Source organism: Acinonyx jubatus, chromosome C2, assembly GCF_027475565.1.
Source record: "Acinonyx jubatus isolate Ajub_Pintada_27869175 chromosome C2, VMU_Ajub_asm_v1.0, whole genome shotgun sequence".
Taxonomy (NCBI): Eukaryota; Metazoa; Chordata; class Mammalia; order Carnivora; family Felidae; genus Acinonyx; species Acinonyx jubatus.
This window is the reverse complement of record NC_069384.1, coordinates 153,346,902-153,374,287: the sequence shown is the minus strand read 5'-3', so window position 1 is coordinate 153,374,287 and position 27,386 is coordinate 153,346,902. Positions and strand designations below refer to the sequence as shown.

The window sequence follows — 27,386 nt, the reverse complement described above, 5'->3', positions numbered from 1 at the left end:
GATGGCTCTTTACTTGTGATGCTCTCTCCCTAGATGCCCATTTCCATCTGAAATGTATTTAAGCATTTTTTCCCCCTGATACCCACGACCACAGGCTGATTGAGCAGGTGAGCCCAACTTGCAGACCATAAAAAGCAGAAGAGAGGGTGCCTAAGAAATGCAAACGCCTCCTAATGAGGGCAGTGAATTAAACTCACTTTCAAAAGCCTGTGTGAATATCCCAGGGCTGTATTAAAATGTCGTCCTGTAAAAGAGACATATTTTTATACTTGGCCGAAGAAAGAAAATCTCATAGTTCTTGTGGATCTATTTTTGAATAAGTGAGTGGAGAGCAAGTGTGTTGTAGCTTCTAGCCTCTCTACTGTCACGGGTAACTGGCCTCCTTCTCTCAGGAAGGAGACAGAATTCCTTCACGGAATAGTGAATTCCCAAACAGCATGTTTCAGCAACACGTTTCAGAGAGCCCAGATCTTGCCTCTTCCCTTTGGCAGGGCACGATCTTTGCCACTCTTTCTAAAAGTAGAAGATTGATCCAGCTCAGTCATCAGGGGCAGGCGGTGGGCCAGGACCCTCTTGGGTCCCCAGCCCCGATGAATTAGGTAGCTCATTTGGAACAGCTGACAGTGGTACATGGAGAAGGGGGGGCTATGTGGGGTTCAGGCAGTCCAGACAGGTAGCCAGCGTGAGCCTCTAAGTGTGAGGAAGTTATAATGAGATCCTGAAAGGAGTTGATAGGAATATCACAGCACTGTTACAAATTTGATTATTCAACGACTCAGGCAAGCTGTAATTGTTTACTCAGATATTACCATAGAGACCTATACGGACAAGGATATAAAGCAACACTGCAGTTTATGGAAGCGTTACCCTGTCATTAAGTCTCACTTTCATCCTTTTATTTAAATTAGCTTTCACCTGTCCTTCTGAATCTTTCGAGCTTGTCTCCCCGTGCTGCCCAGATACTTCTGCCTTCAGGGGAGGTATGATAGCACACCAGACTTTATGGGTTCTGGCTACAGATGTGGACTCTGTTGGTCTGCTGTGGTCACCTTTTGGTCTCCTCAGCTTCAGATGCACACATGTCACGTGCACATGCGCAACCACCATGTGTGGGCATTCACGCACACAAAGACTCGTGTGTGCATTCCCATTCTGATTTTATTTTATTTTATTTTTAAAAAATTTTTAACGTTTATTTATTATTGAGACACAGAGATGAGCATGAGCGGGGGAGGGGCAGAGAGAGAGGGAGACACAGAATCTGAAATAGGCTCCAGGCTCTGAGCTGTCAGCACAGAGCCTGACGTGGGGCTCAAACTCGTGAACCGCAAGATCATGAGCTGAGCTGAAGTTGGATGCTTAACTGACTGAGCCACCCAGGTTGCCCCCCACCCCCCATTCTGATTTTAATTGGTATTTCCCACATTGTAAAAATGACTTGCAGGATTAGAAAGGGAAAAGATAGGCACATTAGACCTGTGTGTCATGTACATGTGAAATACACTAGAATGACATGAAATCCAGCTCTAAGAGTTTACCCATAGGCACCCCTAAACAAAATTAAAGAATAAAGCTTACACACCTGTCAGAATGGCTAATGTAAAAAAGACCAGAAGCAACAAGTGTTACAGAGGATGTGGACAAAAGGGAACCCCTGTGCACTGTTGTTGGGAATGTAAATTGGTGCAGCCACTGTGGAAGACAGTATGGAGGTTTCTCAAAAAATTAAAAATAGAACTACCCTACGATCCAGTAATTCCACTATTGGGTATGTAGTCCAAGAAAATGAAAACACTAATTTGAAAAGATATATGAATGTCTATGTTTATTGCAGCATTATTTACAATAGCCAAGGCATGGGAGTAACCAAGTGTCCATCAATGAACAAATGGCTACAGATGTGGTATACATACATAATGGAATATTGATTAGATAGAAGAATGAATCTTACCATTCACTACAACGCAGATGGACCTAGAGGGTATTATGCCAGGTGAAATAAGTCGGAGAAAGACAAATACCATACGATTTCACTTAGGTGTAGAATCTAAAAAGCAAGCAAAACAAACAAGCAAACAAAATAGGAACAGACTCATAAATACAGAAAACAAACTGGTGTGGTTTCCCCAGTGGAGGCTGGGGGGATGGGCAAACTGAGTGAAGGGGATTAAGAGGTACAGACTTCCAGTTATAAAATAAATAAGTCACAGAGATGAAAAGTATAGCCTGAGAAATGTAGTCAGTAATATGGTGATAACTTTGTATGGTTATGATTGTCACTACACTTTTCATGGTGAACATTGTGTGATGTATAGAATTGTCAAATCACTACGTTGTATACCTAAAGCTAATATAATGTTGCATGACAACTATAATTCAATTAAAAGCAAAACAAAGCAGGGGGCACCTGGGTGGCTCAGTCGGTTAGGAGTCCAACTTCGGCTCAGGTCATGATCTCGCGGTTTGTGAGTTCGAGCCCCGTGTCGGGCTCTGTGCTGATGGCTCAGAGCCGGAGCCTGCTTCGGATTCTGTGTCTCCCTCTCTCTCTGCCCCTCCCCTGCTCACGCTCTGTCTCTCTCTGTCTCAAAAATAAATAAAACATTAAAAAAACACACCAAAAAAAACCAAAGCAAAAGCTTAAAAAATGAAGGGATGAAGATATTCTTACATGTAACTTTATTTTATTGTTATTTTTTAAAATGCTTACTTATTTATTTTTCAGAGAAATAGCACAAGCGGGGAGAGGGGCAGAGAGAGAGGGAGCTCTGAGCCCAAAGCGGGACTTGATCCCATGAACCATAAGACCATGACCTGAGCCGAAATCAAGATTCTGTCGCTTAACCGACTGAGCCACCCAGGCACCCCACTTACATGCAATTTTAAACAGAAGGAATCAGTGTTGCTATCAGGAGAAGTAAAATTACATGAAAATATTGAATGTGCCAAAGGAAAAAGCTTAAATTGCTAATGGTAAAGTACAAATAAAAATATAATAATCATAAAACTTTAGGTAAAGAATTACAAAATGTACAAATTAAAAAAGGGAGAGGTTAAAAACTCAAGGAAATAGCAGGAAGCAATATTTTAAATATTGAGTAGGTAACAGAATGTAGAAAAAAATCAATAAGGAGGTTGTTGGACTCTATGTTGCATTTAGAATTGTGTCCTATCCAAGGTAAAAGTGAATGAAAATATGAATAGAAATTAATATGTATGAAAATAGTATAAGTGATAAACACTAGATCTATCTATCTATCTTTCTTTCGAATCAAACTCAATAAGAGACAAAGCTCTCATAAAGGTGATCAGGGAATTAAAAAGAAATAACTATATACTTTAAAAGGAATGATCAAAGAAATGCAATTAATAGTTATTTATGTATGTTCATATACATCTATCAGAAAAAGTAGAATTCTATAGCAATACATACCAATACAGATAAATACATGGATGAAAGAATAATTTTATGGGACAATATAAAAAGCAACAGATTATAGGAGAAATATGGAAAAACTGAATAGAACCTGAAAGACATTATGAAAAACATCTAAAAATAACCCCTGGAAAGATGTCAGACCCATATGGTTTGAGGAGTGAGCTCTTTCAAACAATTTTAGAACAAAAATTCTTGTGCCACTTGAAAATTTAAGCACAAAAAGACAAGTTTCTCCTTTCTTTTACTTATAACAACACAAGACGAATCTCTCTTAGAAATAGAAATGCAAAATGCTAACCACATGATGGCTGCATGAAATCAAATATATTACAGAAATCATGTTCTTTGAATAAGTAGGTTTTATTCCAGGAATATAATGCTGGCTCATTGATAAAAATATATGTTACGATAATCCATTACATTAGTAACAGAGAAAGGTATGACTATTCTTGATTTAAAGTTATAGTAAAATTTGGGCACTGGGGCGGCTCAGTCTGTTGAGCATCTGACTCATGATTTTGGCTTATTCCAGGGTCATGAGATCCAGCCCCGTGTAAGGCTCTATGCTGAGTGGAGAGCCTGCTTGGGATATTCTGTCTCTCTCTCTCTCTCTCTCTCTCACTCTTTCTCTGCCTCTCCCCCATTTGTGCTTTCTCTCTCAAAAACAAAACAAAACAAAATAAAGTTATAGTGACATAGGACTCGTAGAATAGTTCTTGAATGTAATAAATACATATGTGATCAAAACATATGCATCATGCTTAAAATGCAAACTTTAGAGCCATTCTCATTCCAAGTGAAGATTGTCTGCTCTCACTGCTTTAGTTGATCCAATATATAAGAAAGTGCTTTAAATTAACAGGATAAAGCATAGACATTTGTTAATATTATCTGGAAAACTGACTGTGAAGAAAAAAAGTCCCAGGGAACGAAATTATGGAGGATCAAAAGCCTTTTGTAAGCATAACTTGTAAGAAGACAAAGGATGTCAAGGTGAAAAAAATTAAACTGTTAGCATACATGGAAAATATAATCACATATTTATGTTGGTTTGGAGTAAAGAACAGACCCAGCGTCTTCAACATGATACAGTTGCTCTGTGGACTTTTTGGAACCCTCTTCAGAGTTTCTTCCGTTGTAGTATCAAACTCACTCCTCTGTTTTCGTAAGATATTGTCGATCTGGAATAATGTTAACGATAATAGTAGTAGGGACAATAATAATACCAGAGCATATCTGCATTCTAGATCAGAGTATTAACAAAAAGAAAAAGTCTGCTTTCCGATTGTTGTCTAAAGGTTACTTGAAATAGGGAGTATATGGAAATGGGTATGTGGGAGTTCTTGAAAATTTTATAATTCTTGGATCAAGCAAGACAAAATACATGCTCTGTAGAGCCTCTGTATTATTTTCTCCTCTACCCCTTCATTACCTCTCTCTCTCTCTCCCTTCCCCTCCCCCCCCCCCCCCAGACTGTTTTGAGAGGACTGCCCTTGGGTTTCATGCCCGAGGGTCCTAATGAAACCAATCACTGCATATGTAATTGGGTTACTATGCACACTCTCTCTCAGTGGTCCATATGTGGAACTTTAAGTGAGAAATTGCTTTCAATACTGAGTTAAAAAAAATTTTTTTAACATTTATTTTTGAGAGACAGAGCATGAGTAGGGGTGGTGCAGAGAGAGAGGAAGATACAGAATGCGAAGCAGGCTCCAGGCTCTGAGCTGTCAGCACAGAGCCTGACCTGTGGCTCAAACTTGTGAACCCCAAGATCATGACCTGAGCTGAAGTTGGACGCTTAAACTGACTGAGCCACCCAGGCTCCCCCAATACTGAGTTTTAAGAAAAGCTTGACTTATTTTGAAGGATGCTGTATTTTATTCATTTATTTCTTTTTCTTCCTGCTTTATCTTTTGCTTTGACAACTAGGAAGCTCAAATTGTTGGTTCGACTAGCACAACTAGGACATTAAGGACTACAAATTACTGCACCACCCTCTCTCCCATGCCGGTCTTTTATTTAGATATGTTTCTGAGTTCTGAATTTTTGTTTTTATTTCTCTTTTAGTATTGTGATATAGGTTTTAAAGTCACCTTGAATCCTAGTGCTAACTTTGCCCTGGGGAATCAGCTAGCCCAGGAACTTCCAGGGATGATTTTTAGAAGAGCATTTTTGATATAGGAAGTTGGGGCACATTTGCTTATGAGGTCAAACTTTACAGAAAAGCATCAATTTCTTGGGTGTTCTCATGTGCATATTTTATTAAAGAACAGGCTTGGAAGATAGGATGTTTATGGGAAGTAAGGAGAAATATGACAGCCAATTTAATAAGGAACAAAAATAAATTATAGAAAGTCCTTTCAGGACTCACAAAAGGCTTTTGTGTTCTGTTCTAGAGGACATACTTCATGTCTCGTTTATGTATTGCTTCACTAATAGGTGGGGAGATAAAGTACCTTGACTGGACTGTTGATATCTCTATAAAGATAATATTCATGAGTGAAGCAAATCGGATTTGCCCATTTCTCAGAATGTAGAATGTTACAGATAGAGCAATATTAGATCATAGACCATGACCTGGTCTCCAAGGCAACAGCATTCATTACCTCATTCTTTTCCTAAGTTACCCAATTTAACTGCCCTGTCCCTTTGATCACACCTCCCCCTCATTAAACACTTACCAGATCCTTTTCTGTTGCTATGTAGGCAGTATAATAGCTTTCACAGCTGCTTGCTGAATGAAATGGGGAAACACACACACACACACACACACACACACACACAGTTTGGGAGTGTGTGTGGGGAGAGAAATTTCCACAGTGTTTCAGGATCAAGGGATGCTCGTGGCAGGTATGTGTTCTATATATACACACACAGTGCATCCCCCTGGCACATTTTACCCAGAAACATGCCCTGTTTTGGCGCCCAGAGCTGCCACGTGCATCGGTTTGACGGAGTCTGGGTTCTCCTGACAGCGTGACAGGCTATTAATCACATGTGACCAAAATAGCACACAGAGGAGGGCACTACTCTTTCTTTCCTTCCCTGACTGGGGGTGGGTAATTTGCTGAAACTCCTCGTTTTTGCATCCGCTCCGGTTTCTTTGTCCTTGTGTCATCCTTCATCCTTATTGGAGGCCTTCTCGTTTACAAGCGCATCGTCTTGGGCGGGTGAGGTCACGTGGACCAACTCAGTGGAACAGAGACAACATAAAAAACAGATGCTTGTTTCACATCGACTTGTTTCCTCCTAAGACCCACTGAGAAAATCATATGGCTTCATAATTATTATCTTAACGGCTTTGTCTTACTTAGGAGGATAAAGTAGGTATTTAAGTTTTAAATTTAAGTAGGTATGTAAGTTTTACAACATTTTTAATGGCCAGGTCGTGCTGATAGTTAATACTTATCTTTGTGTGGTTTATAGATACGTGATATTGTGTACGTGCTATGTTATCGCATGCTCTATTTTGAAGTGATCGTGGATTGTTCTGTTGGAAATTTCTAATATGAGGCAGTGAGACCTTAGGGTCAAAGTCTGCTGTCACATGCTTTGCCTTGGTCAGAAATGGCTTGGGTACTTCATGTGTGCAATCTTCCGCCCATGGTGGGAGATAGCCAACCAAGGGTAGAGTTGACTTCGGGTCCCTTTAGCCCAAGGATGTAAGATTATGTTGGCTTCACCAGCCACTGTGCCTGGGGTTGGAGTACAGATATCTGGAAACGGGTCTGTGGTAGGGAGGTTATGGAAGTGGAGGCGAGATAAGGAGAGCGGAGTTCAACCGTATTCTTCAGGAGGAGTCAGCATACATTTTCTGTAAAAGGCCAGATAGGCTTTGCGGGTAATACAGCTTCTGTCGCGACTCTTCAACTCTGTTGTTGTGGTACAGAGGCAGTCACGGATCATAGGGAAACGCACGGACGTGGCTGTGCTCCAATAACATATTAGTTATAAAAATAGGCAGTTGGCCTTAAAAACCAACTGTTTTTAAGGACGGTGCCACGTAGATAGTAGTTACTAAGATGTGCGTTCAAACAAGAGGGATGGGTTGATCGACAGGTACCAAGAGGAAAAATGAGCAGAAATGGTAACAATTGACAATCAAGTGATCTTCACTGTATGCCAGTCAGTCTCCTGAGTATTTTATGTGTGTTAACTCCTTGCATTTTCATACCAGCACATCGTGAGATAAGTACTAACTTACTGGCTGCAATACATGAGGTTTTATGCCATGCTCCCAAGATCACATGGGTAATGAGTGGCAGGACTAGGATTCAAACCCAGGTTCTGAAACTCAAATCAGGCTTCAAAATTCAACTCCATTTCCAAAGGTCCATGCTCTACACCATCTCAGTTTATTACTCTGCATTATGGAGCTGGCAAGTGAGACGTGTTCAGGAGGAATTCTGGGGATGGAACGCATATGCCTACAGGACGCTGTACGTCAGCTCAGAGCAGGGGAGGTTGCATTTGAGAGACCAGAGAGGGATGGACAGGCCACACACTGACTACCCCTAGTACCCAATGGTAGTTGGGTGGGGCTGCAGAGAGACCAGTGGACAGAAGATCCCCACCATGACATCCACTTGCTTTACATAAGAGTGTAAACAACATATCTGATGTAGCGTAAGGAGTAGTAATCAATACCCTTGGACCCACCGTCCCTCTTAGAAACATGTCATTTTCAAGACCATAGAAACCCCATTGAGCCCCATTGATTTTATTCCATTGCTGTCTCCCTCTAAAAAAGCCCATTATTCTCCATTTTGATTAATATTTACCTTCCTTGTCTTTGTAGTTTTATGACAGAATGCACGCAAGCCCCACGGTACATTATGTAGTTTTATCTTTTATAAGAATGGGATTATCCCGCTTCGGTGACTTAATATTTTCTGTCAGCATGAAAACTTTGAAGTTCATACGTCTCGCTAAATGTACTTGTGATTCATTTGTTTCCATTGCTCTATAATATTCCACCGTATGACTACAATGCAGTAGCATTTTTATGCGTAGCATTCCTTGCTCAAAAATCATGAGCACCCTTAACTTTAAGAGGTCATGCTAAAACATTTTTCAAAGTGGTTGTACCAATTTACACGTCTACGGGCAGGGTCTGAGAGGTGGTGAGGCTCTCCCTCCCGGCCAGCCCTTTGCGTTGCTGCACCGGTGGATGCGAAAGAGGGTCTCGCTGTGGTTTTAACTCGCATTCCCTGCGAAGACTTGAGATTTTTGCAAGTTTTAATATCACTGCCTTAGATCCCTCCTAATTCCTCTGGGTGAACATCAAATAGACTCTTACCTAGAACCTCACCACTGGGCGTCCTTTCTCTCTCTCTGGCCGGCATTGGTTGGTGGGCACACAGCAATCCATGCACAGAAATGTCCTCTCAGGATTCAGGTGGACAAGTTGATGTCCCCACGTCCATCAGAATTCCGTTTGTCCTTCTGGGTTCTGGAGGCAGAGAGACTCCGGCTTATTCACACGCTGTTCGTACTGCAGCTCGGCAGCGGGAACTTAGGCAAAGTTACTCTGCTTCTTGGAATCGCAGTTGCTTTAGTTATAAGATGAGCACAATAGTACCTCTCTACGCAGGACGTTGCCTGTTGATTCTAGGTTTTTCCTTGTCTTGTGGGGTCTCGGGGGCTGAAAACTGTATTTTCCAGGCCCCTCTGGTTTGGATCATGCAGACCCAGAGGGCAGAGAAGCCTTTCTGCCCTCTGACTTGGCCATAGCCATGCAAACATGTAATGGGCATGATATTTGCAGTGGCTTCGTGGTAAAGGCCTGGGACCCCCTACTCCAGCGTGGTATGCGGGTGAGATCACTGGCAGGGGTTTCCTGTTATCCAAGTATTTTCTGATTTCTTCAAAGCTGGAAGTGGCTCTCACAGACCTTCACACCCCTGTCCTGCATTTAATAATCTCTGTACTAACCCCCTCTCTGCCGAAGAACCTGGAGTCCTGTCTCTGCTCCTGAGCGGTCTTTGATGGATAGACTGTACCTTCCACTGCTTTTCCACTTCGGGCCGCTGAGAAGGTTACATGAAGTTATTCACGTGGTGTGAACCTGGCACGTAGTGGGCACCTTCTAAGCACCCCCCTTTTCCTAGCTCCTTTAAGGAAGAGGAACATCTCCCACTTTGGAATAGAGACGTAGACGCATGGAAAGGGCTGGAGAAGGGTGAAAGGCCTTGCTTGGCGCAGTAGGTCAGGAGGCTGTGGATGAGCCTTCACAGAACACTGTTTCCATGACAGCCGGGCCAGGGCTGTCACACGGCTGCCTAGCACTGCGGGATCTGTGGTAAGACGCCCGCATGTCCGCAAGCCAGCTTTGTGTGCCGCTGGCCAGGCTGAGTTTCCAACAGGTGTTGTGGAATGCCACCATCCCTCCCTGGCTGTGATGATGACCTTCTTTACGGTGTTAACTCCGAAGCACATCAAAACATCCCTTCCTGGGGTTATCCTTAGATCAGACCCCTGCTAATAATTGCCAGGAAATTTCCTAAACGATTTTTTTTGAAGTTTATTTATTGATTTGAGAGAGAGAGAGAGAGAGCGCGTGCACACGCGAGTCGGGGAGAGGCGGAGAAAGAGGGAGGGAGAGAATCCCAGGCAGGCTCCGCACCGGCAGCGTGGAGCCCGACTCGGAGCTCGAACCCACAAACCGTGGGCTCGTGACCTGAGCCAAAGGCAAAAGTCAGGCGCTTAACCAACTGAGCCATCCAGGTGCCCTTGAAGAGTTTTCTAAGCTGAGTCAGTGAGTGGAAACCACCTCCCTCCACACTGTGGAAGTTTCATCTGGAAGGTACCCAGTGTGGCTCTGACCGTCTGTTCAGTTTTCTCCACTGGCTTCAAACAGGCTTCAAATAAACCACACGGTGACTGGTTGTCAATGAGAAATGCCGCCAGGAAGCTCATTTCTAAAGCTCCTTTGCTACCGTGTGTTGGCATTTTCAGAGTCCTTCATGGACAACCTCAGAAAAGCTAGGCTGCGAGTCAAATGCTGCCTGACTTCAGGGTTCTTAATCTTTGTAACTATAGGAGAAATGCTCTGCTCAGCGGTGTCATATTCTGTCCTTTAGCACTATCCAAGTGGATTCTGCTCTGCACCCCTCTCTTCCCCCAGGCTAAGCTATGTGAATCAAGCAAAGCATGCCTTGGGTGTTCTCAGGTGCCTCTCCTCCTTCGGGAGCCCCCTTCTTTTACACTTCGGAGACTCGGTGTTCTTGGGCGAATTTATGTCACTGCATCCCCTTTCCAGGGGGGTACCTACAGGTTAAGATCCATGCCCCCGGTGCGGAAAGCTACGCCTTATGTGTCATCGGCACCGTGGCCAGCAGTGGGGACAGGAATGAACCAGCTTTCCTGTTCTTGAGTCCGGTAGGAAAGTCTTTGCCGTGTGGTGTCAACTTGGTGTGGGAGGCTTGGGGAGGGTAGTGGGTTGCAGGAAATGGGCTTGACGGGTGATTTGGGAAAGCAGGGAGGCAGTCCACAGTGAAGGTGAAGAGCAGCGGGCTTTCTGTGAGATACGTGAGACTTTCCTCATCACTGGCCACGTTGGCAGCAAAAGTAGGGTGGTTCTGTCTGAGTCCAGCTGCAAGAAGGCGTCGCCCTGCAAATGCGGAGGGTTGGGTTCTGTGGAAGTCCTTGGGGCACTGTGGGGGCAGGGTCTCATGTAGGGAGGCTACATGAAGAGGAACTGGGAACACCTGGGTGGGGGAGCCATGTGTGGCCAGTCTCTCTGCTCTGGAACAAAGCGGGTTCCTCTTAGATGCATGCTATACTGACAGAGGGCAACCAGTGGCCAGAGGCCCGTTGGTGGGTCCATCTGCTTGTCTGAAGTTCCAGAAAAGCGTATTACCAGAGCCAGTTCGCGGACGTCCCCACGGGCTATCAGATCCCAGGCCAGGCAGCTCCATAGCCTCTAAGCGGCTCGAAGACCGACTCTGGGGCTGCAGACATGTTGGAGATGTGTGAGTGCCGGGCAGAGGGGGATGAAATGATTCGCCAGTTGTCACTGAACACCTGCTTTTTTCTGGGGTTGCTCTGGAGGCATGACAGAATCCCCACTGTAGGCCACCTGAGGACACAAAGTGTAAACAGTTGCGACCCAGAGGAGGGAGCGATGGTCTCCTCTGGAACTGGCTGGGAAAGAGGGCCCTGGGCATCTGGCAAGGCAGGCAGAGAGATGTCAGGGATTGGACACTTGGTTTGGAGGCATTAGAATTGGGGAACTTTTTTAGTGTGGGTCCCCTATGAGAACACCCAGAAATAGGGATTTGGGTAAGGAGTTTTCTCAGTCAATGGCCTCAGGCAGCAAAGTAAGGAAGTGGGGAAGTGAGATGGGCTGGGTGGGAAAGTCAGTAGGGGGCACGTTGATTAGGAGGCCCCTGCTGTGGGTGACTAGGGCCCAACCCTGATGAGAGGCTGTGCAAAGCACACCCAGATCTTGTCCCGTGAGGGTGAGGAAGCTGGGGTGTTTGTCCACTAACTCCAACACATTCAGCGTTGAGCTAGCTCTTAAGGCGTTAACCCCTGGCACTTCTGACCCGTTCTGAGCCTGGGCTGAACACACTCCTCTGACCAGGGGGCACCCGACATGGGAGCTGCCTGCAGATGACCAAAGAGGACTGAGAGGATGTGGGGGGAAGGCTGGGGGGGCACTTCCTGCCATGGAAGCCAATAGAAGAAATAGGGTGGGTCCTGAAGCTCCCGGTTCAGGGATGGTGGCCATGAAATGCTGTATATCCAGGGCCTCTCTTCTCTTTTCCAATCCTGTTTGCTCTCTTCAATGGAGGGAGAGAGGGTCAGATTATCCAAAGCACCCTCCTCAATTTCTTACTGATGGCAACTACACCAGAATAAAGCAGAACAGCAACAACAAAAAGTAGTCTGGTTTGTGTTAATTGGGGTATATGTGTGTGTAAAGGTATATGTTCATATGCATATAAATGGTGGGCATACATGTGTTTGTGCAACTTATGTATTTAAATATGTATAAGTTATGAGGCGCTTGGGTAGCTCAGTCAGTTGAGTGTCAACTCTTGATTTTGGCTCAGGTCATGGTTCAAGGTTTGTGGCTTCAAGCCCCGCGTCAGGCTTTGCACCAACGGTGTGGAGACTGCTTGGAATTCTCTCTCTCTCTCTCTCTCTCTCTCTCTCTCTCCACCCCCCCGCCCCTCCCACACTCTCTCTCAAAAATAAATAAATAAATAAATAAATAAATAAATAAATAAATAAATATTTAGATAACCTAAAAATCATGTGTCAGTTATGTAGTTTCTCGGTAAAAAAAAAAAAAAAAAAACACATGCTAACCAAAAAGGAGGAGTGTCATCTTTCAACATGCGTTAGGGCCCTGCTCTTTCACTTGGTAACCCTGGGCCCAGTTTACTTCTATTAAGTACAAGTCAAAAGCAATGACACCTGCTATACCTTCTGTGTTTTATCTCTGGAATTTGTTGTTTATTGCCTAGTGTTTTGAGATTACCTACTTTATGGAGTATTTACGGGGGAAACTAGTTGCATGATTTTTTTTTTTTTTTAAAGAGCCATCTTATTTCCGGGCAAAATACTTACTTCTTTTCCTCCTACCTTTTAAGGTAACAACTAATGGTGGCCTGTTTTGTATACCAGGAAGAAGATTCAAATTGTAGTAAAAGAAATAGAATACATTTGGCCTCACCTTTCAAATCCCTTTGTGGTTTTCATCATCTGTAAAATGGGGATGATACCGTCTACCTCAGAGGGCAATTGTCAATACCTAATGAGATCTAGACTCAGTCCTGAGAGGACTTCTAGACTCCAAGGTCAGTCTGGCTTCAAGGAGAGACTGAGAAGTGCCCTGATTCCAGAAACAGGCAAGAACTTTGTCCAGTGGGTGTGTTGGAGCAGGGTGTTAAGGCACTCAATAGCTTTACTCCAACTGACACAGAGCCCAAGGACACCCTAGTGCAAAGTAAAAGCACCCTGAAAGCAGTCCAAATATGTCAATTATATGACCAAAGTGTGTTCTCGAAAGAGGGAGAAAGAAGTAGGCCTGACAGAGGGTGGAAGTTGCTAGGATTGTTGGGAAGGCCCGATGCCAGAGGCCATCTTGTCTCATTCCCCTTCATCAGCATGCTGTTTTCTATGGTACTCATTGTTAATCTCGTTCTAGAAAAACTGTGGCTTCCAGAGCTACTTGCCCAGTAGTGGTGGAATAAGCATTTGAGGCCTGGTATGTTTGATGCTCAACAACACCCCCCTCTTCTTCCGTGTGGTGCTGCAGTGGGAGAAGAGAGCCTTGCATTGCCACATGCAGCGGTGGTCATTGGCACGGTGATGCCTTCTGTCCCGAATGCAGGAAACTTAGGAGGTCTGGCTTATTGGCTGAGGGTTGCAAGCACCTGCCTCACATATTTGACCACACCCTGGCAAGGACTCTGGTTTCTAGCACCCCATTACCATAGCCCTGAAATTTTCCTCTCAACCTCAGGGTTGGGTCCCACTCACCCTAATCTCTCCTTCCTGCACCCCCCATGCACACATGCCCTGGACATGCCAAATTTGGTAAAGTCTGCAAATTTGCTGTGTGATTTCATGCATCCATGCCTCTGCCTGAAAACGCCCCTCTTCACTCCTTCATTATCTTGCTCTTACTCCCTTTCTAGGACCCATATCAGTTGTCTCCTTTTCCATGAAACTTTTCTAAACCTGCTCAAACAGAATTTATAACTCCCTTCACCGCGCTGCTACGAAAACTATGCCATAAACCAAAACTATACCGTAAATCAAGTGCCATAAATGTAATTCATTGTGTTGCCTTAATTTGTCTGTCTGTCTATGGTGGAGATTATTAATACTCAGCAAATGTCTGTGTGCTCCTCTGGATTTCCCAGCCACCATTGCAGTTAGACTGGGGCCATGTGCCTGGGTCCTGCCCAGAGTGTGCCACTTCTAGGCTTGCACTTGAAATCATCCCATGTGACCCTCCTGCCGTCTCTCTGACCTTGAAGTTCATTGTCACTACAGACTTTGTAACTGCAGTGTCAAGGAAGTCCACCTAACCCACGTTTGGATGTGATGGGCACACGAAATAAACGTATTAAACCACTGAAATGCTGGGTCTGTTGGGGAAGCTGGCACTAATGACTTTGATTAATATAGCATCTGTTTTTCCTGTTACTTGTGAGGTCTTGCAGCTAAGGACCATTTTTCTATACATCTTGGCATTCTTGACATCTAGTGAAAGTAGAGTGGCTGAGAAGGGCAAGCGAGGGCATCTCATGTAAGGGTAGCTCTTCTACAGCCACAGCCTTCAAGGGACTTGGCACCATTTTGTCTTGGCTGACAGTGGGGTGAAAGGGTCCTTATGCACCTGGTGCTTGACCACCTGGGTAGGCCCTGAAGTCAGTCACTCAGGCATTGGTTGACAATTTTATCTGGTGCTTTCTGCTTCAGTTTTCAACTCCCTTCTTAGAAGGTTTTCTGCTGTGGAAAGATATTGGCAGAACACTCGGCTTTTGTGTCCAAAGTTAAAATGTAATCATTCCTGCTTCATGTTCCTTCCTTAGCTCCATCACTCTGGTTGTGAGCAGGAAAAAGGAGGCCAGTGGCCCTGTCTCCCTGCTGAGGAATATGGTCTGATGACAACCTAATGATAGGCATACAGCACAGTGTTTGTCACTAGTTTATGGCTAGAAACAGTGAGCTCATGGATGTGTGGCTGTGTGTTCTCATGGATTACAAATATCATTGACTTTGACTATATATTTTTTTATAAACCTTGAGAATTTCTCTAAAACTTTTAATTTCATAGGGCAATGGCCAAAGGATATACTATGGATGGGAGAGACAAGCAACAGTCATCTCAACTATGTGTCAAGTGTTTTATGAACACAATTTCATCACAGAGCAATCTTAGAGAGCTGTGAGTCCATTTGTTAGATGAAATACAGAGATTCAGATAGGCTTGTTAAGCATGTGCAAAAGGCCAGAGTTGGCACACATCACAGGTTGTCTAGCTGCCATGTTCTTTTCTGCCACGGTCTGTGACCTCACTGAGCTCCATTTCACTGTATGGTATCCCAGAGCATAGCCTCGGCTCCTCATTTCCTTCTGGAAGGGGTGAGCACATGTTACTTCCCTTCTCTGACCTCCATGCCTTTCCTCTTAGAAGGCTGCCCTCAGGACTGAAATGGAAGACTCGGGCCATAGAGAAAGCATTTTGTCTTTCTCCCTCCTCTCTCACTACAGCAGGGTCTGATCACCTTAGGAATCTTCTACTGCTATTCTGGATAGAAGGTGGGAAATGGAGTCTTCTGTATATTTCTCATCCCACCTAGACCAAAAATAAGTTATTTCAAGTTAACTGAAGCTCCATAGTGATTGGTCAACCAGGAGGTACCAGGTCCCTCCTACAACAGAGTCCTTACCTCTTTTCTTTGGAAAAGGAAAGTCTAAGTCCCTGGAGTTTTATCTAGGAAGAATAGTTTAGGCTTCTTTAAGATGCTGACCCATTATTGGAAAGAGTCACATTGGCTCCTGCAACAGAGCCCATGTGAAGGAAAATGAGGGAGTAAGAACCTATCCACAGCAGGAGTACTCTGGCTTCCTGTCCACCAGATTTGTGATTTTCCTATAGTCAAAATTTCTACTTGGCATGGTTGTGAAGCAAAATAAAAGGTTTCAGAGTCTGGAAGACTTGATTTCCCATCCCAGCTCAGTCACTGCCTAGCTTACTATTTGTGTATGTTGGGTAAGTCACTTTCCTTCTGTCGTCCCAGTTGTCTTACATGTGCATAACCAGTACTTTGAACAATCATGATGCTTTCAGGGTGACTTTTGTCCCCCTCCTACTTCTTTGTCTTTGTCCTCATCTTTGTTTTCTTCTTGGCTCCCATTTGTCCTTTAAAACTTTATTCATTGGGGAAAGTCTTTTCCCTACCACTTGATGAAAGCTCAGGAGTCCCCATGACTTTTGTGATCACTCTGAGGAAAGTTGCAGCTACTTTAAGTACTTTAAAGAAGAAAAAACAAATGAAAAACTACAATTGTAATTTGTGGAAAAAATATCCAGTCCTAGGTGTCGATCAATACTTCAATTCTCATGCAAATGTGAGACTTCTCTCACCTTGCTAAGACCTATTTTTGGTGGCCACCTGCCTTTTGGGAAGGAGGGTGTGATGGCCTGATTCTTCTTTCCTGTATTCACATCTTCCCTTTCCCTAGCTAATACACATGTTTTGCCCTTGCCAGGTTCAAGCTGAAAGAGAGTGGAGGGAAAAGAGTTTACGAGAAAGTTCCCCTATAACTGACAAGAGGTGCCATCCTTTCTGGCTTCTTGCTCTCTGCACCTTGCCAGAGTTTAAAGCCTACTCTCACTCTCAGATGACACTTTCATGAGCTCTTTGGAAATTGTTTTCTTGGATTCCTCTTTTCAAAATTCTTGACCCCCAAAAGATGATCTATAGCTATCTGACACTCATTTTCATCTCCCACCTGCTGGGGTCCCCTCTGGTTTTTGGACAGGATCTCTGGTGGGCAGAACCCTAAAATGACCCTCAGTGACCTTCACCCCCGTGTAATTCCTTCCCCTTTAATGTGGGTGGAGTCTGAGAATATGATGTGTGGGACTTCTATGATTGTTACATGACATGGCAAGATGAATTTGTACATGCAGTTAATGTTACCTAATCAGTTGACTTTGTACTTAGGTGCTGATTACTCAAGAAATCGGTTGACTTTGAGTTCATCAAAAGGAAGATTATTCAGGTTGGCCTGACCTAATCCCACATGCCCTCTAAATCTGGGTCAAGAGGTCAGAGACTGAGGAAGCCAAAGACAACATGTTAGAGGGGTTCTTCATTGCTGGCTTTTGAGGTGGATGAGGCCATGTGGTAAGGAATGTGGGGACCCTCTCATTGCTGACAGTGGCCCTAGCTGACAACCAGCAAGGAAATGGGGGCCGGAGTACTGGAGTAGGACTTAGAAACTGGATTTGGCCAACAACCTGAATGAGCTTGAAAGCAAACTCTTCCCCAGAGCCTCAGGAAATGAATGTAGCCCTGAGTAGAGAACCCAGTCATACCATTCCTGGACTTCTGACCTACAGAACAGTGAGCTAACACGCGAGTGATGTTTTAAGCCACTAAGTTTGTTATAATTTCTTACACAGCATTAGGCAACTCATACAGATCCTAAGAGGAGTTATGCTGGCTTTTTTAATACAGGTCATATACCTTGGGCCCATGGAAAACATTCACACATCCTTTCTCTGAGCACATCTAGGAGTACACACCTATACCATTGCACTAAACTTTAAAGGGCACTAAATCAGCTTGCCAGATCATGTTTCCTGCCCTCCATAATTTGGGGGACAAGGGTCATATTTCAGTCCACTGAGTTTCACAAACCCCAAGAGATACATATTAGACTGAGTGATCCAAGCAAAGCCATTCCTCATCAGTGAACTTGAGACTGCAGGCTTGAGTGATGGAGGGAAACCAATGTGTGATTTTATTTTCTCAGGCCATTTCAGGGACTTCTCCAGGAAGTCCCTGGTTTTACAGGGACTATAAAGTGTTGGTGTGGCCAGCTCTATCAGAGCATAGACATGAGGGAGGTTGGTTTAGGATCTTGAATTTTCCCTAGTCTAAGTGTCTTTAGTAAATTAAGAATCAGAAGGTTTTTTGTTTGTTGGTTGGTTGTTTGTTTGCAAACAGCCTGGTCTTATTTCTGTCTTCCCTAAATTTCCTGCCTTGGGGAACGGTGGCCCCCAAGTGCCTTGGAAGTTGGCTGGCAGTGAGGCATGCCCTGGTTAAATTGATGCTGATGCCCTAGAGAGTCTCAAAGAATGTTCTTGGCAGTCTAGGGAAGTTTCCTGGGGTGTTTAGAACGTAGCTTTATCTGAAGCAGTGGTTCTCAAACTTTGACCTGCAGCAGAATCACCTGAAGGCTTGTGAAACCAGAGATTACTGGACCCTGCCCACTCCCAGAGGTTCTGATTCAGTGGGCCTGGGGCAGAGCCTGATAATCTATATTTCTAAATTCCCAAGTTGCTGATGCTGCTAGTCTGGAGACCATATTTTGAATATTATTGCTCTGAAGACATATTTCTCCTGAAATCCTCTTTTCTTCCCATATCTTAACCCCTTTTTCACATCTGTGGTTTTCTGTTGGAGCCAAGCAGTGCGGAAATGATTCTCAAGAATTTCTTTAAAAAATATATAGCATTTTGTCTGGTATCTAACTTTGGCAGGCACACCTGTTGTATCTTGGTGACTTACTCACAATTTAATTTTACCATCTTGTTTTATGTTAAAAAGCAGAAAACATTAACTCCTGTTCAGGGATATTGTGATCACTGAAGAAGTTGCTATATGCAGAATAGAAAAAAAATGCATGTGGGTGTTTTTCACTGTGCTCCCCAGCCCCACCACTTGCTACAGATATTTTGGGTGGGATCTGAGAATTTGAAAACCACATGAAACACAAATTAGGAAAAATTTTTGAAAAGATTGACACTGGGGAGGTTCAATGATTGACTTCTTTGAGAAGGCATTGAGAAGACATCAGAAGATGTCAGTGAGGTTGCCATGGCACTTAGCCCGTGAAATCACCAACCTGGTATTGAGGAATGACTGCAAAGTTCCAGGAGGTCTTTTGGATTCTATATCATCAACTCCAAAGAGATCTCCCAAGACATACTCTCAAAGGGCCTTACTTCATCCTTGCACTGTCCCCCGCTGAGCTCACAGGATTCTTCTGTGGCAGATGAAAATCAAGCACTTACTTGAGCCCCCAGAAGCCATGACTTGGCTTCAAGGCAACCAGCCATCTGCAAAATGTCTAGAAAGGTAAGTGCATGCCGCCTTCTTTCTTTCTGGCCTCTAATTTATTGGCAGAGAAATGTTAAGTGGATTTTTTTAGAGAGTCACCATATTGCAGAAACAGATTGAAGCAAGATGGATTTGGGAGAATAAAGTTTGCTGTAGGACAGAATCGGGTCCTGAAAGGGAAGGCATATGGCTGATCCCCCAGCCCATACAGCCTCCCCGAGTAAAGTGAAAGCTTCTTAATTGTGAAGAGCCACAGCACTAGCAATATTTATTGAGCACTTACTTTGTGCTTGCTCTGTAGGAATAGTTTCATTCAATTTTTGACAAACATGCAGGTTAATTGCTGTAATTGTTTCATTGTTTGCAAGCGAGCAAATACAGGTAACCTTCCCAAAGTTGCACAGTTATTGAGTGGTCGAGTCGGAATTTGAAATCATGGTCAGTCAGGCTCCCAGTTACAGAAGATCTTAAAATGAGACCAGGCATTATTGATCATAAAAATTCACGAATCCTGTGTTAGGGATTTCATTGTGTCCACCCCCAAATCCATATGTTGAAGCCCTAACCCCCAACGTGATCTATTTGAAGATAGGATCTTTAAGGAGGGAATTAAGTCAGATGAGGCCATAAAAGTGGGGCCCTAATATAATAGGACTCGTGTCCCTGTAAGAAGAGGAGGAGACACAAAGGGTGTGCATGTGTGGAAGAAAGGTCAGGTGAGGACTCAGTGAGAAGGTGGCCATCTGTAAGCCAAGGAGAGAGGCCTCAGGAGAAACCAGACCAGCCCACATTTTGATCTTGGACTTTCAGCCGCCAGAACTGTGAGGAAACAATTTTCAGTTGTTTAAGCCACTCAGTCTGTGGCATTACGTCATGGCCGCCCAAGCAAACCAATACCCGCCCCCTGCCCCCCGCCCCCTTCAAAGTGGGGTATACTTTGCCATCCCTCGATTTTGGGTTTATCCAGAGGATTCACTTTGGTCGATGGAAGGCCAGCAGACCTGATGTGAGTAGAGGCTTAAACAGCATGTGGGTATTTGGGCTTGCTGCCTTGTGCCTGCACTGGTGCCGTGACAAGGACGGGTTCCATCTAGCTAGTCCTATGGGGGCAGGGGTGGGGGGAGGACATGTGGAGTAGGGCCTTGCAGCTTGAAGCAGAGCCAGCTGGCTGAAGTTGGTCTAAGCCAGGCAATGCCAACCTGCTCTAGTTTGAAGCCAAGCCACCCTAACTGACCCCTAGAGCCATGACAGTAGATGATAACTGTTTTAAGCTCCTGCATCTTGTTGGGCAGCACTACTGTCATCAAAGGCCACATGTCAATACTATGCAAAGCAGTCTACACATTCAATGCCATCCCAATCAAAATTGCACTTGCATTCTTCTCAGAGCTGGAACAAGCGATCCTAAAATTTGTATGGAACCACAAAAGACCCCAAATACCTAAAGTGGTTTGGTTTGAAGAAGAGAACCAAAGCTGGAGGCATCACAATCCAGGACTTCAGCGTCTACTACAAAGCTATAATCATCAAGACAGCATGGTACTGGCACAAAAACAGACACATAGACCAATGGAATAGAATAGAGAACCCAGAACTGGACCCACAAATTATGGCCAACTAATCCTTGACAAAGGACAAGAAAGAGTATCCTTGACAAGAGTATCCTTGACAAGAAAGAGTATCCAATGGAAAAAAGACAGTCTCTTGAGCAAATGGTGCTGGGAGAACTGGACAGCAACATGCAGAAGAATGAAAGTGGACCACTTTCTTACACCAGACACAAAAAGAAACTCAAAATGGATGAAAGACCTAAATGTGAGACAGGAAACCATCAAAACCCTACAGGAGAAAATAGGCAGCAACCTCTTTGACCTTGACCACAGCAATTTCTTACTTGACATGTTTCAGGATGCAAGGGAAATAAAAGCAAAAATGAACTACTGAGACCTCATCAAGATAAAAAGCTTCTGCACAGCAAAGGAAACAATCAGCAAAACCAAAAGGCAACTGACGAAATGGGAGAAGATATTTGCAAATGACATATTCGATAAAGGGTTAGTATCAAAAATCTGTAAAGAACTTAACCAAACTCAACACCCAAGAAACAAATAATTCAGTGAAGAAATGGGCAGAAGATATGAATAGACACTTTTCCAAAGAAGACATCCAGACGGCAAACAGACATGTGAAAAGACGCTTAACATCATTATCATCAGGGAAATACAAATCAAAGCCACACTGAGATCCTACCTCACACCAGTCAGAGTGGCTAAAATGAACAACTCAGGAAGCAATAGATGTTGGTGAGGATGTGGAGAAACAGGAACCCTCTTGCACTGTTGGTGGGGATGCAAACTGGTGCAGCCACTCTGGAAAACAGTGTGGAGGTTCCTCAAAAAATTAAACATAGATCTACCCTACGACACAGCAATAACACTACTAGGAATTTATCCAAAGGATACAGGAGTGCTGATGCATAAGGGCACATGCACCCCAATGTTTATAGCAGCACTTTCAACAATAGCCAAATTATGGAAAGAGCCCAAATGTCCATCCACTGATGAATGGATAAAGAAGATGTGGTTTATACAAACAAACAGGGTTGACAGAGGCGGTTGGGGGGAGGGAAAGATGGGTGATGGGCATTGAGGAGGGCACTTGTTAGGATGAGCACTGGGAGTTGTATGTAAGCGATGAATCACGGAATCTACTCCTGAAACCAAGAGCACACTGTATACAGTGTTAGCTAACCTGACAATAAATTATATTTAGAAAAAGGAAAAGATCAGGATAGGGAACTTGACATAATTTCTGCACAATAATTTCTCTGGCCATTTTTCAGGGGTAGGCGTGGAAGGATATTTGGTGAGAAGGTAGACAAATGATTGCTCTCATAGTTTTCTCAGCTTCCAAATTAAGAAGATCAACTACATTCCTGTAAAAATATGCACAGGGTGGAATTGAACCATTACTTTCTTGCAAGACAATATTTAAATGGAGAAAAACAAAGAGATATGCATACAGAGACAGGTATACAGAGAATGGCCTTCTTGGACTGAGTTACACTGAGCTCACATGTCCTGACTTTGTCACTAGCTATGGGTGATCTAGCACAAGTTATACAAGCTCATTGTACTTCGGCTTTTCTGTCTGTAAAATGGGAATGATAATATTATCCTTTCCACCCACAAACAATTATGTCCCCCATACATAATGTGGTCCTGCCTGCCTGAGTGGAAAAGTCTGACTCAGAGCAGGTACTGTTTATTGTGCTTCTTTATAGTCAAGGAGTCTTCGGGGGCGGAGGGGGGGGGTGCGTATGGTATGGGAGATTTGAGAGACACAGAATTCTGGGGATTGTTTTTCCTGTCTAGGTGTATGGAGACATTAGGCCAGAGGGACCAGCAGGACAGGATGAAGTCGCTTTCCTTGTTGCCTTGTGAAGTCTTAAATCCTAAGTTTGTAGCCCAATAGAGGAAGGTGGGGAATCTCAGGCCATCAGAGCTGAAAGGACCCATTGATGTATTATAGAATGTGGTTTTCTCAGCTTTGAATAATGTATAAGCTCTTACTTTGACAAGCCGGAGTCCAGATTAATACTTCAAATTCCAAGCTCCAGAATTTCCTTGTCCTGTGATGTGGAAGACATGCTTAGCCTTTTTGAGTCTTTGTTTCATTATCCATAAAAAGAGAGTAATAGTAGTGTGCCCCTTTTAGTGTAAAGGTTTCTATCGTTATGAAAATCACAGTAAACCAAGGGAAGCCAAAGCCCATGGCCCATCATCAAGCCACAGAGAAGGGCTCACAAATATGATCTTGAGATATTTAATTTCTTAACTCCAGTCTCCTTCTTCTGCAGATAAGTAAACTGAGGCTCCCTGAGGTAAGCTGAGCTTCCCGAAGTCACAGAACCATAAAGTGCCAAAGTAGGACTAGACAGGAGAAGGTTCTGGAAGTGACAGATATCTAAAGAAGAGGGATCCCCACCTGTTCAGATTTTCAGATGCACATGTAGTCTGGAGACCTAGGAGAGGAGGTAAAACTATAAATTCTTAATATTGGAAAAGATCCAGCATCTAGCTTGTTATTGTTGCAAGAACACAGGCTATAGTTACTAGCTTGGCTTAACTTGTTATACAACCAGTGACAGGAAGCTCACTGCCTACCATGTCAGTGCATATTCTGTTTGAACAACTCGTCGGAAAGCCTTTCCTTATGTTGCGCCTTGATGTAACTTCCACTTCTGGAGCTGCCCAGAGTGAGCCAGATGCTTTCTTCGCAGCATAACCTTTACGTGTTTCAAGACAAGCTACTGTGTCTCCTGCTCTGACCCTTCCGTCCACACATGCGTTTGGCAAGCGTATCAGGGTTCTTGGTAACAAATGGCAGTAAGTGGTAATAAATGGAAAACTCAAACTGACTTAAACATGGCATTTATGTATTCATGCATTCACTCACTCACCTGTTCACCTCTTTGACCATTTGTTATCGAGTGCATTTTGTGTTTCAGGCACTGTTCCAGATGTGGAGGGTAAAGCAGTTCATGTAATAGCCCCTCCTCACATGGAGCTTGCATTCTAGTGTGAGGTGATAGACGATGAAGAAATAAATATGTTCGTCTCAAGAAATAAACATGCGAGTGTTATACTTTGGGAAGAAGTGGTGTAGAGTGAAAGGCACAGAGTAGGCCAAAATGTGGGGGTTTGGGGGCACTGGGCCATTTCATTGAAAACCACAGAGGCAGGGCACAATTCAGCTCTCTCTCATCTTTCCTCTGCGTTTCTCTCAAATCTGCTTTGTGCTAAGCTAGCTGCCTTCATGCTAGCAGTTTGGCTGCTGGTGGACCGGGCTATGTGCTTTCTCATTTAAATGCAGGAGGTTGGCATTCGTTTCTCCCAGGAAACAGAAATTGTGAGCTCTGTTCAGGTAGAACCACCCCAAAATTCTGCGTCCGTGGAAAAGCCATCCACTGATTCACCTAAGCCTTGGTATATTCCCCTATGAACTTTTAGAGGATGTGCCACTAAAAATCAGAGTGTGCTCATTGTCACCCAAAGCATATGACCACCCTGCAACAGGGGAGGATGGGCTCTCTCTGATGGGGAGGGAACTATAATATCCACTACAAATACTACATGTAGGCACTCTGAGCTTACAGAGATGAACAGAATACAGCCCCTGACCGTAAGGAGGCCCCAGCTTTCATGGAAGGAGACAAATGAATAGATAACTCCATAAGAGGGAAAACCATTCCAATTGGCCCAAGACAATCATCAGCCTCAGGGTGCCATATGAGAATGGGGCCTTAAAGTGGTCTTTCTAAAATAGTCCATATTCAAGATTTCTGTTTATGTTCTTCACTCCCTTACCAGTAACAACCTTACCCACATAACTTTGCAGAGCTCTCTCATTTGTTGGGGGCCGGGGGTTAATATTTTTCCACCCCCACGTGATTTGCTTTTGCCCATGGGATATTAACAGACCCGAAGCCAGCAGAAGCATGAAACATGCTTGCACCTCTGGGCTTCCTTTCTGCGCTCTTCCATTTCCTGGCGAATCACGTTAGCCTGCTTGTCCCCTGACAGGGGAGAGGGGTAAGTCGAGCAGAATCACACCAGCTGAGCTATCCTCGTGGAACTCAGCCTCGGCCAGCTGACCCCTCATCAACCTCCAGACCCACGAGCCTCACGGATGCTTATTGAGAGTGTACCACGGGGGCTTTGTGGTTGTTTGTTACGCAGCATCCTTGCAGCCATAGCTAGCAGATGCGGGCCTGAAGGACAGTCTTTGCGGAGGTGGTGAGCGTTCTAAATTGTTTCAGTTCTCCTTTGATACGGCGAGAGGTAGGTCTGGCAGGGCTGGTCAAAGAATTTTGTATTCAGAAGTCTGCAAATCAAGAAGAGACAGGGGGAAAAGCCCACTCTTCCTAGTCTTGGCAGGTGTGGGAAGACGGGAAGTGGAGATCTGCTCAGAGGAGACAAACGGCCAGAGGAGCGGACGGGCTGTGTTTGGCACCCCTGAGTCACTTTGGTTCCCCAGAGGCATGGGTGGGGGTTGGGGGCAGAGGGTACGTGTGCTGAGAGAAAGAGCCCACTGCTCTCATAATAAGTGGAACCTCACGGGGCCTGTGGTGGAAATGTGCATGAAGAACCAAGGCAAAGGAGGATCGGGGGTGGGGACTGGCACGTGCAAAGACCGGCGTGGGGGAGAGCACCTCTAGCTGTCCCTCACGGATCGCTCGCGAGTCCCTTCTGGGCCAGGGCATAGAGGACCTTGGCCACACGGTGGCAGGGAAGGTGGGCATGTGCTGACTGATGTGGGGACCCCCTCTCCCCTCCCTCCCCTCTTCTCAGCGCAAAAGGCCATGTGAATTCTCCAGAGATTTTGCTTTACTTGGAAGAAATGGTAGGATGCGGGGCAGAGGTGGGCTGAGAATTGGCGGGGTGCCAGACGGCACACACGTTTCATTTTATTCCCCTTACAGCCTCGTCATAGTGGTGCTACCCCTGAACCATCACCAGTTCCTTGGCTCTCATATGCAGAAGGCCACCCAATCAAGCCACCCCTTCCTACCTACACTGCTTCCCCATTTGCCCATTGGTCCCAGCTACGCTGTCTCTCAGTTGAACTGGTCTAGCAGTTTCTGAACTAGTCCACCCGTGCCTCCCTACTCCCCTCCACACAGTGGTCAGAATGATCCAGCAGATGCTCTGAGGCCTACATAGGTCACTCCTGTGCACAAGCCACCCAATGGTTCTCCACGTGATCCTCCATAAGCCCACAGTCCTTATGACGGTCCATGAGGCCCTCTGTGACCTGGTCAACCTCTTGCTTCCAGTCTCATCTCCTGCCTCTGCCCATCTTCCCGCCATCTATCTACCCCAGCCTCACTGACTGTGCGATTTCTTCTTGCTGTTGCTTCAACATGATGAGCACAGGGGGGTCTTGGGTCTCTTGCACTTGTTGACTCTTTTTTGAAAATGTTTATTTATTTTTGAGAGGGTGGGGAGGGACAGAGAGAGAGTGAGACAGAGGATCTGAAGCCTCTGCGCTGACAGAAGCGAGCCAGATGCAGGACTCAAACTCACGAAGCGTGAGATCTTGACCTCAGCTGAAGTTGGACCCTTAACCGACTGAGCCACCCAGGTGCCCCACACTTGTTGACTCTTCCTGCAGTGTTCTTTCTTGAGACATCTGTGTGGCTCCCACCCTCCATTTTTCAGGTCCTGATAAGGGAAGACTTACCAATATCACTCTACTCCCGTCGTGCTTTGACTTTTTATCCTATAGTATTTTTTCTTCACCCCACTCATCAGCACTCGACATGGTCTCTTTTTTGTTTGCTCTGCCTCTAAAATGTGCTTTCTGCAAAGACAGGGACTATGTTTTGTTGTTGTGTGTTTTGTTTTGTCTTCAGGGCCTAGAACATTGCCTGGGTCACATGGGCACACAATAAATATTTGCTGAATGTTGCTCAGAGAAGTTAAGCAACTTGCCTAGGATCACCCAGTAAACCTATGGCCCACGCCCCGTTGGCACTGAGGACAATGCCCTTTTGAATCCATTTTCTTTTTCCTTTGCCTACTGCCTAGCCATCAGGACTAATAGGACCGATCAAACAAACCCCTGTGACTCTGATTTTTGTAGTGAAATAGGCTCAGTGAAGAAACATGAGGGATAATGCTCTCTTTTTGTAATCCTGGAAATCAGAGGACCGACTAACCTTTACTGCCTCTCTGTAATAAGAAATCACAAGGGCTTTCAATTTGCTGGTCCATGTTTCTGTCTGCTCAAAAATCCTTAAGTTTCATATTACTTGATATTTATCCTACATAAAAGAAAGGGAAAGGAAGGAAGGAAGGAAGGAAGGAAGGAAGGAAGGAAGGAAGGAAGAGAGAAAGAAAGAAAAGAAAAAGTCACATGGCTACTACATTTCTGCTCTGATGGGGGAAGCAGAGGGAAAGCAGCTCGTGACAGACATGCCACGCTGGTGGGCACGTCATCTTCAGGAGAGCTGTGACAATGGCAATCGCTCCAGCCCTCTGCTCTAGTCCAAGTAGGCTGAGCATAGTGACAGGCTACTGCCCTGGGCTCATTTCCACCCTTGCTTTCTGGCTCACACTCACATT

The 27,386-nt window shown here is 44.7% G+C and overlaps 1 long non-coding RNA gene across 2 annotated transcripts in view; it reads left to right on the top strand.

Moving 5' to 3' along the window:
• Positions 1 to 5,883: 5,883 nt before the first annotated feature.
• LOC128315343 (uncharacterized) overlaps positions 5,884 to 27,386 on the top strand; it is a 90,114-nt gene continuing 68,611 nt past the window's right edge. For both annotated transcript variants that reach the window (XR_008298098.1, XR_008298097.1), the window contains exon 1: positions 5,884 to 6,286. This is a non-coding gene — a long non-coding RNA (uncharacterized LOC128315343). The remainder of the gene's footprint in view (positions 6,287 to 27,386) is intronic.